Source organism: Lygodium microphyllum, chromosome 1 (assembly GCF_053477565.2).
Source record: "Lygodium microphyllum isolate KBCC chromosome 1, Lygodium_microphyllum_v1.1.10, whole genome shotgun sequence".
NCBI lineage: Eukaryota > Viridiplantae > Streptophyta > Polypodiopsida > Schizaeales > Lygodiaceae > Lygodium > Lygodium microphyllum.
The window spans coordinates 46,481,111-46,497,901 of NC_141135.1; positions in this window are offsets into that span (position 1 = coordinate 46,481,111).

The window sequence follows — 16,791 nt, forward strand, 5'->3', positions numbered from 1 at the left end:
TAATATGAAATGTATTGTGAATTTTCCAATGAGAGGGTAATTCTAACTTGAATGCATTATCATTAATTTTATGGATGATTCTAAATGGTCCATAGAATCTAGGAGCTAATTTAACAACTGGATGTCTATCTACACTTTGCAGTCTACGTTTTTCTATTCTCGGCCAAACATAATCATCAACTTTGAAATTCATGGCTTATCTTTTCTTGTTGGCTTGTTTGGTATATGATTGTTGGGCTTTAGCAATCATATCCTTAACCTCATCAAAAATACTGTTATGCATACTAGCAATATCATCGGCACTTTGAATTCTATTTTGATGCAACAGGTGTAGATAATCTATATCCATCAATGACTTCAAACGGTGCTTTCTTTGTAGATGTGTGCGGTAAAAACTAGCAAGACCAAAGAATGAGCGTAACTCATGCACATTTTTAGGAATAGGCCAATTCAATATTGCATCAATTTTCTTAGGATCAACTTTAATTCCTTCAGATGATACAATATGACCTAAATACTCAATTTCTGTCTTAAAGAATTAACTCTTTTCAGGATTTGCAAACAGTTGATTTTCTTTCAATAATTGAAAAACTAATGACAAATGCTCATAATGTTCTTTCTCATTTTGACTAAACACCAAAATATCATCAAAGAAAACAATTACACAGTACTGATATTTCAAAAAGATACGGTTCATCATTCTACTAAAGGTAGCAGGTGTATTAGTCAATCCGAATGGCATGACTAAGAATTCGTAATGACCAAACTGTGTTCTGAATGCAGTCTTGAATATGTCAGATTTATCTAGCCTCACCTGATGATAACCAGACTTAAGGTCAATTTTACTAAATATAGAAGATCCTTGCAATTTGTCCATAAGGTCATCAACTCTAGGAATAGGATACCTATTCTTTACAGTGATCTTATTTAAAGCTCGATAGTCAATACACATACGATAGGTATTATTCTTTTTCTTGACTAACAATACAGGTGCACCAAATGGAGAACTGCTAGGTCCAATCAAACCTCTATTTAGTAATTCCTCAACTTGGCTCTGGATTTCTTTTTGCTCTATCTGGTTGTGCCTATATGGTGCTTTGCAAGGTGGTTGTGTGCCAGGGATCAAATCAATCTTATGGTCTTCTGGACGTGAAGGAGGTAAACCTGGTGGTAGGTCTTCTGCAAAACAGTCCTTAAAATATGCAAGAAATTCCTTATGCCTAGGGTGCATATGATTTTCCTTTGCTTGCAATTCATTTACCCAAATGAGATAGGATTTACGACTCTTGCATAATGCACGTTTAGCTTGAGTATGCGAAAGCAGTGGAAAAACATTAGATGCATGCATACCATATAATGTAATAGATTTTCCTTGAAAATTAATATTCATTGTGTGTGTGGAATAATTTATATCTGGATTATGCTGGTGTCGCCAGGGCATACCTAAAATAATGTCACTCGACTGTAATGGAACAACTAAGAAATTTCTTTTTTCAGTGTATTGGCCAATTTGAATCTCTAAGTCTTGCACTTCTTGTGTACCATTATACCTAGTACCTAAAAATACAGCTTTTATGCGATAATGCGTAGGTACAGTCTGTAATTTCAATTCCTTTACCAATTTTGCTGAAATAAAATCATGAGTACTACCGTCATCATGCAAAATAGTCTTTTCCTTTCCATGCACCAAACATTTCATAGTCAATAATGAATGTGGAGTAGGCATACCTGGTAAAGTATCGGAAGTAGTAGTAGTGTCGTCCTCATCTTCAGTGAAATCAGGCATATCCTCATGTTCGTCTTCGTCCATGGCTCCAAGATAGTTAATATGAGCTGGTGGCTTCTTTGAATGACAATTTGCTGCGAGATGTCCAGGCTGGTGACATTTATAGCATACTATTGGCTTGGCTTTGGTTACATTATTTGCAATGGCGGGAAGTCTAGGTACATTTGGATTTGGTTGTGGAATAGGCTTAGGATTTGGATTGACATTGGATGGTAATGCAGGTGGTTTAGCCCAATTCTTGCGGAAAGATGGTGAAGAGAAACGACCTGGATTAAATCTTCTAAAATTGGAATTGAATTGTTCAGATCCATAATTACCATTGGCTTGGAATTGCTGTGGTCGTCTGTCTCTACCACGTAACTTATCTTCAGTGTCGTGAGCTAGTGAAATGGCGTCTTCAAGGGTAGCAGGCTTGAACATGTTCACTTCAGCGTAGTAATGTCCAAGAAGTCCAGACATATACTTCCGCTTATGTGTCATCTCTGGTACGTCTTCAAGCATGCGTAGTTGTAGGAGTGCATTCCAAAAACGCTCTGTATACTGAGGTATAGGCTCACGATCCCGTTGTTGAAGTATATCCCATTGCTTGATAGCCTTCTCATGAAATTGCGGTGGAAGGAAATTCTGCATGAACTTCTTCTTGAAATCTTCCCAAGTGGCAGGACATTCTATGCTCTTGCGTACTACAGTCCACCAAAGTGATGCTCTGTCTACCAAATGATTAGTAACACACTTGATTTTATCTTTTTCTGGATAAGTTTCCTCATGGAAATAGTCATCAAACTGACTAATGAATGATAAAACAGTCTTTCCTTCTCGTATGCCATTGAAAGTGTGAAATTTGAAACTTCGTTTACTTATCTTTGATTCCTTGTGAATGGTTTGAGCTTCAAGGGTGGCGTCGATGGTACGTCGAATCAAATCTTCAGCTTGAGGTTCTTCTTTCTCAGTAGACGCTCTTTGTAATTTTGCCAATTACGCTTGCAATGCTTGCCTAGCTCTTCGTTCTTCTTCCAATTGCATCATGATTAAGTCCAGCTTTTTCTCCATCGTAGGCTCAGGTAGATCGTCTTCAGCTATAGGATCATCCATATGTGGTTCCGTCATCCTGTAAAACTCAAAAGACCTTTCTCACTCAAAATCAGGTTAGCGGGATGAGCGTAGCTCAAATTCGGGGTTACAAGGCTTATGTGTTTTTGGGTATTTCTTTCTCAATCTTCAGAAAATCTGCGATTTTTCCTTCTTCGTATGCTGAAAATACTTCAGCGAACCTGCGTATGGGTAGAATACCTTGCCACGAACAACTTTGCAGTTCGGAGTTTCTGCACAGGAACAACCCTTCTAGGAGTTTTGAGCACAAGTCAGTTCTAACTCCAGTTGACTAGTTTGACTTGCAGAGTTGCAAACTTAGATGACTTGCAGAGTTGCAGACTTGCAGAACTTAGCTGACTTAGTGAACTTGCAGGACTTGATCACAATTGACTTACAGAACTTGATTTCTGGAGTGCATGACCTGGAGTTTGTTGACTTGCTTGTCTTGTCTGACTTGATTAAGCTTAAGGAATTAAGTTTAATAGCTTAAGCTTGAAAGGGAGGCTTTATGGATCAAAAACGGCGCAGTCGTGGGGGGGGGGCGTTTTTGCCGCCGCGATTCTCGGGATGCTGCCGCTTGCAAACGATTTTTGGAATTGAAGCTTTCTTAAGCTTCTAATAAGCTTATTGATTATTAATATTAAGCTTTGAAGCTTGATGAAAGAAGTTACTCTGTTTATCCACGACTTTGGTGAAGGAGATGAATGCGTGGTCCTCCGCCTATATAGCCTGGTCCTTCGCGATCTGATAACAGAAACAGGGGTTCTTGATCGCCAGAAGTCTGCCTGTATTGACGATTCGCAACGAGATTGACTGTAGAGCCCGATCGTTCCAAGAGCTCCGCCTTCGCACGAGATGGGTAGCGATTGGAAGCTCTTGATCTCAGCTCCACTCTGATACCACTAGTGTACAGATCAGTCGTTGTATGCTCACGTAGTGAATCCCGGAAGGTCCCCAAGAACAATGAACTCTACCTTTTTGCACAAATTACAATGTAAAAAGCATGAACGACAAGAGCAAGAGACCAATTGGGTTCAATCTCCCCCCATGCCTTGTGTGAGCACTTCACAAAGCATTTATTTTATGTATATTTCCATCTTCATGCTTAATAATAGCCCAATTTACAAAAATATGACAAGCTTTTAGCTTTTGAGTTTGCTTTTACAAAAATAGAAGATAAAGCTGATGGACGGTGCCCATAGAGTCTGGCACGCCCAACACAATGTCCAAATAGAAATAACATATCCGTGCACATAGGCGCATACAAAATAATGATAAATAATCGATGCCTCAATAGACATGGCAAAATATAGGCGTAGCGCCTAACAAAATATAATCCATAGGTCGAATACTCGCTAGACTCCAATGCTTTCCTCCGCCACTGCTGCTATCTCTACACATCAACTGAAGCATTCACAATCGTTAGTAAAATAATACAATTAAACCGACAAAAGTGAATACCTAGCAGTCTTCAGCTACATAAATAAATCAACTGGTTAGAAATAAATCCTAACCTTAATTTATTACGAGTGCACACTCTAAACTCATAAACGTTTATTAATTTAATATGCATTTTGCGGAATCACCCGCTATGGAATCACCCACGTACACACTAAATTAATGAAACGCCCAAAAAGGACAGGCGTCCCCATCAACTTCTCGCACAAAGAATCCACTTTGTGTATGAGCCCCGGTCATCAAAGTTTACGGAATCCACCGTAAAACCTCACGGAATCCACCGTGGCACGGAATCCACCGTGAAATATGCCTCCTGGCATCAAAACCTCTAACTTTTTTATGTTTTTTAAAAAAATGCATATAAACATTGAATTTAATCAACCATCCTTTCCATTAACGCTTGTTCCCATGCTATTTTATTTCCCCTATACAACACAATAAAAGTCCCACAAAGTGCATCTTCGTTACTTTCACTTCCTTAACACAGACTCCCATCCATATTTTTTCTCAACACGATCATTTCCTACACGGTCTCAACTAGACAACCTTTAGGAAAACTACAAAAGCGTACAACTATAAAAATATATCCTTGAAGATATAAAGGAACCATTTTTTAAAAAAAGAAACCAAGACAAGATGAAACCTAAACACATAAACTAAAGGTTCATAGACCTCATATCCTTGATATATAGACTCAAATCCCTTTGTCAAGTTATAATCCTCTATTAATATCCCATCCTCATACCTCGCAACACCAATAATCCTACTCCATATGAAGAGATAGTGAAGACTTTTCTACAATCCAAATCATTTTTCATTCAAGTGCCTTTGCAGGAGCTACGTGAAGGAGGAAGTCATTTTTCTTTCTTCATTCGACAGAGAAGTTGTTCTTGTAATTCCTTGTTGAAGATTGAACCCTATCCTTTGAAGACTAGTAAACCTTTTCAGTGTGGGAGTATGATTGAGGTAGGAGTTCCCTTACTCTGGTGGTCATGGCTTTGGAGTCCCATACCCTACCATGGCTAGGCCTCATCCTTGTGATCAAAGTTATTTTACTAACAATTTCGGAAGTGCTTTGTGTTAGACAGTGGTTCTTCTTTGACAAGTTTCGCGAGGACGCTTCACGTTTCAGTGTGGGAGGAATGTGATGACACCAAAATAAGCACAAAAACAAGGCACAAAAGAATCCAAGCATGCATCATATTTTTATTTTTTGTCAAGAGAATAATACTATTTTGTTGTAAAATCACCAAAAAGAGATAGAGACATGGGGGGCCACACCCATGTCCATCATTAATAAATGGTATACAAAAAAGTGTGCATGCATGCATTTCTAAAAGGTTAGAAAGAATTGAAATGAGAAGGCTAGAGCCTTACGAATACAAATGTATCAAAAAAAATCAAAGAAATGATAAAAATATGAAGGGGTGTGCTTTTTGGGGAAAAGGTGGGGTGGAGTGCATGGCTAATTATGTGCCTCTTTCTCTTCTTTCTTCCAAGATTCACACACTTTCCCTCTATGGTGTCAATCTTTCTCTCTCCTCTCTTCTCTATCTTTTGTGCAGAAATTCCTATTTTCCCTTTTGTTCTTGCATAATGGTTGAAGCTATGGATGAAGATGATGAAGATGACGAATTTGTTCCTTATTAAGAGAGATATTTATGGTTTCTTTTCAGTTTCGAGATTAATGGCAGAGCCATACACATAGATTTTGTGTGTTGTTTCTTCGGTTTTGTGGTTATTTCTGTTCGTGGGAGGGTTGCTGTCAATTCTGCCTTGCTTATTATAGCAGTAAAATTCCTTTGTAAAATTGAGCAAATGAGTGCTCAATTCAATCCCATAGCATTCCAATACATTGGCATAGCACCCCCAGATGATCCAATATCAAATAGGCATCCCAAGAAGCATAAGTGACAAAGTGACCTCTAAACAATGAAAGAAGTGCTATCCTAAATTGTATGACAACAAATTCTCACAATTTGTGAATCAAAGAGACTGATCTTGGGAGCTTCAAATGATGTTTAGAATCACAAGACTAATGTCAAAGAAGAGTCCACAAGGTTGCCAAGTGCTAGGAGCAGTGCCAAGAGTTCAAGGATAGGCCCGAGAATGTTAGGAAGTGTCCAGTAGCAACATGCACGATTCACACTATTGTTATTGCTCCTATTACTGCTCCTACTAGTGGGAATGGGATTAGGGAAGCACCTTAGGAGACTTAGATAAGTCTACCTGGAAGAAGCCAATACAAGCTGGAGGAAGTGGGAGATTAAATTTCACCTCAAATGGAAGAAACCATGGCTACCATTGAAATTGTAAGCTAAAGGTATTCTCCACAAATTGATAGGTCAGGATCAAGCTCTTGAGGAAGATGGATTTGATACCAATTGAAGGGAGTGAGTCTTGAAGTGGAAGCACAGAACAGAAACAAGAGTTATGGTGGAAGGAGCAAGAGCAAGAGAGAGAGACACACAAGATGTGGGAACTCCAATAGTCTTAATGTATAACCAGCCTTCCCTTTATTAAAATGTTACTAAAAGAATAAAGAATAAAGTGACAGTGATGGGCACTACCACCTCTTGCAATGTATAGGTGTGCAGGTAACTACTATATGGTGCACGTACTATCAATGTAACTAATATATGGGCAGCTAGGCATAGGCACCTTTACCCCCAACAATGCAATTTTAGGGGAATATAGTTGAGACTATAAGCTACGAGTGGAGGGGCTGACACCATGTATTGCTCCATCTTATTTCTCACTCACTATGAACCAAGTGTGGCATTTATCTACTTTGGGTTGAGTTTACTTGTGAATGCAGTGGATCAAGGACCGATGCTAGTTAAGCTTATAAGTGACCTTAGCATTGAATTAGGAACCTAAATTTAGGTCAATCCTTATAAGTTATGGCTAGAACCTTATATTGTGAAGTGGACTCAACAAAGCCTAGGCAACAAAGCTCATGTTATTCTAAGGAGTACCAGGTGATGCCACTTAAGAAAAGTCTCTTGATGGACCACTTAATCTTGCCACTGAGGGGTCCTCAATTGGGCATGTTAGATAAAGCATTAATGTTGCATACAATGATTATTCAATGGCCACCACACTTGACTATTACCTCTTCAGTGGGGTAGTGCATTTAAACTCATGGTCCTAATGAATCTTTAGTTCACATTTGGAATGAAGATTCTCCTTCTCATGAAGCTCCAATATGGTGCTTTTATCATAGCTTGAAGTAGTCAAGGTTGACTAAGCTTCAACCAAATCATTTTTCCCATAGTCTTCCTCTTCATCAGTAAACACTAATACAAGTACTAGTTTAGCATTCTTTACATGCATGTGTTTGTGATCAGTAGATATATACTTAGCATACCTATAGCATAAACATTGAGCATGCATTTTTTGTATCTTATCACTTTTGCCCACATAATCATCATTGTTGAATACTTCAACAACATATCTGACATGTTGTTGTCCATGGTACTCATGCTGCCCAAGAGAGTATGCATTATTGGCATGTCTTTAATACCCATAAGAAAATGATTCAAGAGGGTGATGTCCATATGCATTTGCATGCTACTCATTTACATTTGGATGTTGCTACTCAAATATGTATCATTATCACATGCATGCTACCCATACGTATACACATGTTGCTACTTTTCTCATTACATCCATACCAATAGTCTCAAAGTTGATCATGGTCCTCATACCATTCTCATATTGCTGGTCATACCATTGGCCATGTTCATTACAATCATGCATGCTTCAATCATTGCCCTATTCTATTGAAGCATTTTCCCTATTTTCATTCACAACCTTAAGAAGTGCTATCCACCGATCTTTTGTTTGGGAACTCAATTTATCAATAGAATCCATCCTTTGTGACCCATTTAGGACCATTTATTCATATTGGGCATTGATTCATCATGTCTTCCTACATTATGACATTGTTATCTACACAAAATAGCATTCAATGTACTCAGTTTAGGGTGCCAAGATTGAGAAAAGGAGATGGAGCTATGAGCCATATCTGAAATTATGTAGTTGTTGCTCACTACTACTCGATTTTTGGCTATTGCATTCAACTATTGACACATCAACAAAGAGTCCCTTTTCTGTCACTAATCAAGTTGTATTCAATGCTTTATACAACATCATAGATGTTTGAAATTTTAGCGAATGTTGGCTCCATGGTATTTTGCACTACTACACCCAACTTACACTATTAAACTACTTCTCAAGCAATCCTTTTGCCACAATTAGTAGTGAAAAATCACAAAAACTCTATAATAGTACTCAACTACTACTTACTCATTGTTATTTTTTTCACTACTACACCCAAGTTACACTATATAACTACTTCTCAAGCAATCCTTTTGCCACAATTAGCAATGACAAATCACAAAAACTCTATAATAGTACTCAACTACTACTTGCTCATTGTTATTGTTGCCATGGATTAACTTCTTAGAAATGGACCATGTTTCCATTTCAATGGTGGGGCTTTAGGCTATCACTAAATGTGGTGTCTTGTTGTTCAATAATGCAGTAAGTCTATTGGAGCATCTCTTGTTTTGACAAGACTTTAGCTATCATAGAATTTGGTAAGATTAGATCTAAAATAACTCACGAACCTCTTCAATGATTGTGGAATTGAAGCTAGTGCTACATATGTAGTTGTAGACCTTAGTAGCCAATCTCATTAAACAACTATGAATAAGTTTCCAAATCACTAGTTTACATAGGCAGTAGATCATGGTGTTGTTTTATTTTTTAATTCTAGTAGATGACTTAGAGAATGGGGGCTTCTTATAAGGATTGTTGTCAAAGACATATTCCTTACTAGTGGAGTTTAAAGATAGTGCAGAAAATGAATCTCATAATGATTAGACTACCTATGTTGTGTTTCAATCTCTCTTTGGAAGACACATTGCGTGCAACTTTGCACTCAAGCATCAATCTTATTGAAGTAATAAGTGATGCTATGAGGACTATCAAGAGGCATTACTCTAAACTTAGCACCGATCCTTTCAAGTAATTGATGCTATGAGGGCTATTAAGGAGTATTTGCATACATTATTATAGCCTCATCATGTTTGGAATCTCAAACACTAGGTGAATGGATGCATTGTATTAAACAAAATGGTGCTTTACAAGTATTCTCCACACCTTTTATAGTTGGTCCGATGTGAAACTAAGTATTTGTTCAAATATGCCCCTAATTCAATTCCTTGAAATATCAAGAACTTTAAGAAATATTTTCTATCAACAAGTAATAACAAGGTGTTTGTATCTACATGAAGGAGTTTTTAAATTAAGAAGATTCACAAAAAAACCTTACCTTCCATGGAGGTGATCTTAATAAGTATTCCTACATCGAGTTTCATTAATATTAGGTACAATTGTAAGGTAGGTATTTGTAGTTACATGAAGGAGCTTTTTAATTGATAAGACACAAAAAAACTTACATCCCAAAGAGGGTACTATAAGGAGTATTTCCACATCAAGTTTCATTAATATTGGGTATAATTGCAAGGTATATCTATTTTGGAGCACAAAGTGGTAATAACACTGCTACTATATATCTCAAGAAGAGCTTCACAAAGGCAATATGTACATGAATATTGTAGTATTTTATTGAAGAAATGTCATCATGTACGAACTCCTTTCAACATTACCACCAACTTCCACGATGCTATCTGTAAGCACATCAACATCACTTGAATGCAATTGCTATGTCTTTCAAGTTAGGGAAGGGAAAAAAGCGAGCTTTTTGAGTGAGCTTTTCTACACACCTCTCTCTCTCTCTCTCTCTCTCTCTCTCTCTCTCTCTCTCTCTCTCTCTCTCTCTCTCTCTCTCTCTCTCTCTCTCTCTCTCTCTCTCTCTCTCTCTCTCTCTCTCTCTCTCTCTCTCTCAGTTTCCCTCTATACATGCAATTTCTTCCTCTCACTTTACATTCTCTCTCTCTTTGTGTCGCATAAACAACTATATATATGTATATGTATATGTATATGTATGTGTATATGTGTATGTATGTATACATACATACATACATACATACATACATACATACATACATACATACATACATAAGTACATACATACATATACATATATATATATATATATATATATATATATATATATATATATATATATATCCACATATATATATGTATATAAATCTCAATCACTCACTCTCTCTCTCTCTCTCTCTCTCTCTCTCTCTCTCTCTCTCTCTCTCTCTCTCTCTCTCTCTCTCTCTCTCTCTCTCTCTCTCTCTCTCTCTCTCTCTCTCTCTCTCTCTCTCTCAAGCATGCGATCAATCCACATTATATATATATTTCATAATATGAATGCTTGTGAGGTCAATCTATGTTTTGAGAACTTTAATTGCAATGGGTTGATAGCTCCCTCTCCTCCCCTCTCTCCCTCCCCCCCCCCCCATTCCCTATAATACTTCCACGCAATTAAAAATTAGTTAGTTAGTTCAAAAGTTAGTTAGTCAATTAATAAGTTAGTAAGGTTACTAACTAAAGACTAACTAATATTAATAACTAACCATTTTTATTTAATTAAAAATATTTTTTTTAAAAACCAAGAGTCATAATCTGATATTTTTTTCGGATTGACAAGGACCGTAGCCACTCTTCATGAAAGTTACAATGTGAATGAGAGTTATGAGCCATATTAATCACTAGTGTTAATGTGTATAGTATGGATGGTCTAAAAACATTAGATTTTCGGGCAAAACTAGCATATTTTAGATATTTTAGTTATGTTAGATATTACTTATTGTAAATATCCTAAAAAGATATGGAGATTTCTAGAATATGATGTCATGTAAAAAAAGCAAGTGGTTTTTTTCAGCTTGTTTTGGAGATTTAATACAAAAAAAGAAGGATTGGCGAAATCGCACATGCCACGATCGCAGTTTACAGGCAGTAAACAACACTTTGAATAGGAAGAAGAAGAATGAGTGATTTGAAAGACTTCTAAGCAAGTGTCTTGTGATTTTACCCCTCTTTCGGAGCCAATGGAACCATCAGATTTATGATTTGAGCATCAAATCACTTATTTTTTCCAAGATTCCCTCCACAAAGAGCTCTTATTCTCAACTACAACCCTTCTTCTCTTGTTTAGCTATAAATATGAGGCATGGGGAGCAGTTTAGAGAAAGCACAAGGAGACCCCGAGAGGCTGCGAGAGAGAGGTAGAGAGATGAAGGTAGAAGGATACCCCTCCAAGTCATTGCGAGAAGGAGCTTGAGAGAGAGAGAGAGAGAGAGAGAGGAGTCACCCCAAGAGGTTGCGAGGGAGAGAGTTAGCTCAATTCCCCCTATCTCAGTCTTCGACTAAGCAATCTTCTCTTATGCTCTCCCATCTCGAATCTATTCCATCTTCTTTATCTCTCGAATCCACTTGCTGACAATGGACCCTAAGCAAAAGATCCCTCCAAACACTGAAACTCCCACCACAACCAACAGGATCATGAACCAAGGGACCGCAACTACGGGAAACACATCCCTTATGAATCAGGTGCACCCCATTGTATTAAGGAAAAGAAATTGGGAGAAAATAATGTTTACATTAATTTTTGCAACTTAATTGAGCATGTTTGGATATAATGAGCGTACTAGAAAAAATTTATTCATCGCATTCATCTCAGGTGATTGATTGAAAATTGCACTTAGAAGCTGTTAAATTGCACATAAATTTTATGGAAAACTCATGCTAATATATACATGAAAGGATTCAAGAATACGCACTAAACTACAATTAAGCAGATAGATTTTATGCATCTGCATCCGTTTGCTTGGTTGAACTAATAGGAAATCCTATTACATCTTGTATAGTGTATGAAACCTTATGAAATTTTGCATAGTATCGCTCTTGCATCCCAAGGAGGAGAGCAAATATGCGGATGAAAAATGTTATCGCATCTATTCTTGCATTGTTTGGAAAAATACAATTGGTTTTGCGGGTTGATCCAACAACATCCTAATAAATGCTTTTACATTCAGAATTGTCGTTTGGTTGATTATTCCAAGTGCTTGTGATTGTAAATTCATGGTGGGGGTCTATGATGACAAATTGCCATGGGGATAAAGGAATGTTTTCTTGGAAGATGATATTAGGGCTAACTGCCTTGACTGTGCTTGATTCTTAAATGATTTAATGAAGGAAAGGTTCTTTGCACGGGTGGATCACCTCCATGATCGCATCATGAATCAACCCGAAAAGGGCACTGCTCGATTCACGAGCCGAAGGTCGCATGGTGAAAAGGTCAACCACAGGAATAGTGTTTCACTCCTGGGCAGCTTGTGGGTTAAGTGGAGCTCTAGACAACCCTTGCCAAGTCCAGAACATAGTTGAAGACTACCATGGCCCCAACGTCTGTGGCATTCTCGTGGCATTGGAAGATCCTATCCTAGATAAAGGATGGGAATTATGGTGCCCTGTGATTTGGACCGGGTACTTTTGCAGGGCAAAAGGGACATATAATTTCTCCTGTATGGGCAGGAGACAAAGATTAACTTGAAGATAAGTTAAGGAACTTGTTTGTCAAAAGGATTGCTTGCTCTGTTTTCGTGTCAGTACTATAAATTACGTGAATGAACCCTATTCCCTAAAAGTCTTAATTAAGGAAGCTAATTTTAAATGTCACATGGTAGAATCTAATTAGATAACTAAAGAATGCCTATTGAGGGAACCAGGTGGGCGAAACCCCCGATGGGTCCATCCTATGGCAGGGTGGTCCTAGAGAATTGGGAGACTTCTCACAAGGTTTTATCGACGACTGACCCTTAGAAATTGTTAGGATAGAACCCCGATTCATGCCATTTTAGGGGATCGAAATGGGATTATGTCCTACAGGTAGAGAGATTGAGTGGCACATCCCTCTCGTTCGGCATGGATCTGCTTCAGCTTGGGTATCCCTGCATAAAGTAGGATGTCCAAGACTTGACGCTAGAATGTTGTTAAGAGACCTTAACCACAAGGGACCCAAATTTTAGGTCGATCCCAGTGGGTACTACTGCGAACATTCCATTGCGAGGTGGACTCCAAAAACCCTAGGTGACAAACCTCGTAACATTCCATGGGAGTGCCGAGCGGCGTCGCTTAGATTCGTCTCTCAATGGACTGCTAAACACTTGCTTGGATAGTCGATATGTGGGCACGTTATTATCCCCCCCCCCCCCCCCCCGGACCTTAACGAATTTAATACAAGACAATTCATACAAGCAATCCAAATATACATTTATATTGGGTTAACTCTAGTAATAGTGCTTTTGCTTGATAAATTAAGAGAAACAAGGTCACCAAAGGCTTGTCAAAATTTTGACAAAAGCTATCCAACTGAATTGTATAACAATACTTTCTTGACAAAACAAAATGCAACTGTGCTAAGAGGTAGTGTTGGCATTGCATCGCTGGTTACAATGTAGGTGGCATTGGAAAAGTTCTACTTTCAAATACAATGTGCAAGTTTTCTTCAATGAGTATGGATTGGTGTATAAACATATTGGCATTTGTATTCTTCCAAACACTTGGAGGTACACATAGTATAGGTGTTTGCATGCCAAATAGGCTTTTCCTTCTACGACACTGTCCATGAAATTGCGGCAATTACATGTTGGATTCTTTGCAATGTGCACATCATAACACTCCTACAAGACACTTGCGTTAGGTGTCTCTAGTTTGAAAAGCTCATGCTTCAAGGGCTTCACCATTGTGTGGGCCTTCACAGTTGCATCTAGAGCCAATGCTAAGTCTATCATTTTCCTTGCAGCCTATGAAACACCTCTTCAATATCTACATGACCCCTCGTTAGCATCCACCTCTTGTGCCGTGTTTTGTAAAACAAACCCACCACTCTCCAACATGTGGATTTCTTTTGTTGTCAAATTTGTGCCTCGTGCCACTAGCTATACTTGTGGAACCTTGTGTGATGAATGGAAGAACAAATGTTCCATGTATGGTCCACACTATCATTACAGAACCACATGAACTAGCACTGCATTCCATGTTGGTTGCTAGCTTCTCCTCTTGAGTTGAACCACTCCATGACACCCCAAAATGAAGGTGTAAGTACCCCATGCATCATGTATTTTATTGGTTTTTTGCATTTTCCCTCTCTAACTCCAAACCATCCTTGACATTGCAGACAATCGCAAACTAGAATTGTGGGAGCTTCTTGCTCAATCACCAAGACCCATGGACAGCTTATTATTTCAAGCATTCAACTAGGGAGAAAGAGGGGGTGATGAATAGATTGAGAGAGAGAGAGAGAGAGAGAGAGAGAGAGAGAGAGAGAGAGAGAGAGAGAGAGAGGGAGAGAGAGAGAGAGGGAGAGAGAGAGAGAGGGTGAGAGAGGGGAAAAAGGGTGCACACACCTGTGAAATTAAGTATTCCACAACAAATTAAATTAGAGAGGAAGAAATAGACCCCAAAAGCACAAACAAAAAAAACATTTAAAAAAGTAACATCCGAGGAAAAGATCAACATGATCGACAAGATTAGTAGGAGCCGCATGGCCAGTTAGAGTGCAATGGTCCCTCGGTCTCTCTCTTTTTTACTCTTTGTTCCCTCCCTCCTCCTTATATCTCCTACATCCTTTCAATAGGGTTTTTCTCACATTTTTTTCCTTTCTTATTATCCTTTTTCTCTTATTATGAGAACATATGGGACTCTTATTGATATAATTTGATTGATATACTAATTAACTAATTAATACCATCTATTATTTGGTTTATACATGTATTAATTAATATTAATATTAATTAAAGAGTTTCTTAATAATTTAAGTAATATATTCATATTAATTAATTTAATAATTAATAAAAATAATTACTAATTAACTATTTAATAATCAACTATTCAATATAGCAAACTACTAACAAAACTACTTAATTAGTTACCCACTGATTTCATTAATTAACTAAATATGTGATTAACTAATTACTTGATTAATTTAATAATCTAATTAATTAGTAATTTATTAGTGAAATAAAATTAAATAAAAATAATTATACTAATATTTGATATATTAACTAAAAATATGATTAAATAAATAATTAACTAATTACTTGATTAATTCGTTAAACTAATTTGAGAACTTTAGTATTTGGTGAATTGATTAATTTAGTAAATCAATTCACTAATTAACTATTTGTCAAGTTTATTAACTAATTACTAACTATTAACTTAATATTTATTGTTTTTAAAAAATATTTAGATTTTAATATTAATTTATTAATTTGATAAAATGACTAATTAATTTATTAAAATAACTAATTTACATACTAATTAATATAACTAGTTTTTTAATTTATATATTACTAATTAATTGATTAACTAATTAAAATAGCTAATTAAACATTAACTGATATGGATTACTAATACACTAATTTAAATAGCTAAGTTTATTTAATTTTATATACTATTTGTTTTCTTATAATTACTTTCATTTATTATTTAATTTAAATTATAATTAATATGGATAATTACTTAATTTAATGTATTACTAATTAATTGATTAAAATAACTAATTACCAATTAATTTCATCTATTTTTTAATTTTAATAATAATTAGTATAGCTAATTGCTTAATTTAATGTATTACTAATTGATTGATTAATAAATTAAAATAATTAACTAATAACTATTAGATACTTAAAATTATTAATTAATTTTATTATAATTATTTATTAATTATTAAAGATTACTTAATAATTAAAAAGTACTCTCAAACTCATTAGCTAATAATTGACTAATTTCTAATGAATTAAAATAACTAATTAGTGCTAAATTTCATGTATTATTTGGTTTTAATAATAATTAATATAGCTTATTACTAGACTTTATGTATTTTTAATTTTTCTTATAAAAATTTAATTAAATTTTAATTTAAGAGAAAAAAGAAAATGCATATATATGTATTTATTTATATATTTATATATAGGATTCTGGCAAGACTTCCAATGAACGGTAGAACTTCTAGTGGGCAGTGGCGGGTGGCACACACAAGGGGGGGACAAGTGGCATGTAGGTGAGAGAGAGAGAGAGAGAGAGAGAGAGAGAGAGAGAGAGAGAGAGAGAGAGAGAGAGAGATTCAATAATTTTTGCCCCAACAAGGGGGTGTCGAAAATTTTTTGCCTTAGCCAGTGCGCCTTTATTGGGGCAAAATTTTTGAACTCCTCTTTTAAAAAAAATTGCCCTTGAAAACTTGACTAACATGTTGATAGTTTAAAAAATAATTAATTAGTTAGTAGTTAAGAATTAGTCAATTAGTTTATAATATTTAATTAATTTTATTACTAATTAATTAGTTACTTAATTATTAAAAATTAACTAATAATTAAAAATTAGTTAAATAATAATAATTAGTTACTTAAATCATTATTAAAGACTAGTTAATAGCTAAAAATTAGTTAATAATTAATTGGTCAATT